Source organism: Trachemys scripta, chromosome 4, assembly GCF_013100865.1.
Source record: "Trachemys scripta elegans isolate TJP31775 chromosome 4, CAS_Tse_1.0, whole genome shotgun sequence".
Classification (NCBI taxonomy): domain Eukaryota; kingdom Metazoa; phylum Chordata; order Testudines; family Emydidae; genus Trachemys; species Trachemys scripta.
Genome location: NC_048301.1, coordinates 122,959,687 through 122,961,255, shown reverse-complemented (window position 1 = coordinate 122,961,255; position 1,569 = coordinate 122,959,687).

Below are 1,569 nucleotides of genomic sequence, written 5' to 3'. Positions count from 1 at the left end.
TGATCACTCTCCTTATAGTGTGTATGGTAACACCCATTGTTTCATGTTCTCCGTATATATATATCTATATCTTCCTACTGTATTTTCCACTCCATGCATCTGATGAAGTGGACTGTAGCCCACGAAAGCTTATGCTCAAATAAATTTGTTAGTCTCTAAGGTGCCACAAGTACTCCTGTTCTTTTTGCGGATACAGACTAACACGGCTGCTACTCTGAAACCTACATTTAGGTTGGCTGTTTTTTCTAAATGATATACTCTACAATAATGGCAAAGTTCTTGGTTCAGGCTTGTTGCAGTGATAGAATAAACTGCAGGTTCAAATCAAGTCTCTGGAGTACATCCACAGCTGGGATGGGGTATTCAGTCCTTTGTATAGAGCTTCCTTTTATAGCAAAGTCCCTCCAGAAGTATGAAGCAGGATTGAAGACAAGATGGAGACGAGGCATCAGCCTTTTATAGTCTCTTGCCGTGTGGTCTTTGCTTTCTTTGTCCCAAGGACACTCTATCCAGCATGTGGCATAGAAAAACCATAGAGTTCTGTCCATAGGCAGGTCCCTGCATGCCTTGCTGAGTCACAAGGTGTATCTTCCTTCTCTCAATGGATCAATTGTATAGCTCATGGTCCTCAGTGGGCCATCAAGCAGGCTAGGCAGAACTAACACCAACTTGTCTGGGGTGTTCCCCGGAAGCATAGCACAAGTTTGAAATACAGATAGTATAGAGCCTATATTCATAACGTCAACTACAAAACTGATACACATATACAGATAGCATAATTATAATCAGCCAATCAGAACCTCTCCATAGACCCCTTCCACGACAACCTTTATACAATATTGGCTGCAAATATATAACAGTGGTCACAACGGTGATCTATACAGTTACAGATTATGTCAATAGCGTCACAGGAGGTGACGCGGCATCAGTGAGACTGATATTGGAATACTGCATCCAGTTTTGGTGTCCTCCTTTGAAAAAGATGTTGTGAAATTGGAGCTGGGGCAGCAAAGAGCCACCAAATGTTCTGAGGGCTGGAGAAAAATGCCTTCTAGTGAACAGTTGAAAGAGCTCAACCTCTTTAGCTTATCAAAAGAAGATTGAAAGGTGACTTCATTGAAGTGTTGAAGTGCTTTAATGGAGAGAAAAGATTGTGTATCAAAGGGCTCTTTAATCGAGCAGAGAAAGGCAGAACAAGACCCAGTGACTGGAAGGTGAAAAGAGACAAATTCATATTACAAATAAAGCACAGATATTCAACAGCGAGAATGATTCACCACAGGAACAAGCTACCAAGGAAAGTGGTGGATTCGCCCTCTCTTGCTGTCATTTAATGAAGACTAGATGCCTTTCTGGAATGTGTTTGCCCCCAAAGTAGCTATTGTGTCATACAGGAGGCCTGTGACATGCAGGGGGTCAGATTAGATGCTCTAATGGTCTCTTCTGGCCATCAAGTCTACTAATTTCTGAAAAACGGAGTGTGGCATTGGGAGCAGCGTCTGAGGTTTTACTGTCTAGCCGGCTCGCTTCCTAGAATGAACACGCCTTGAGTGGGGTGATCCACAGGGA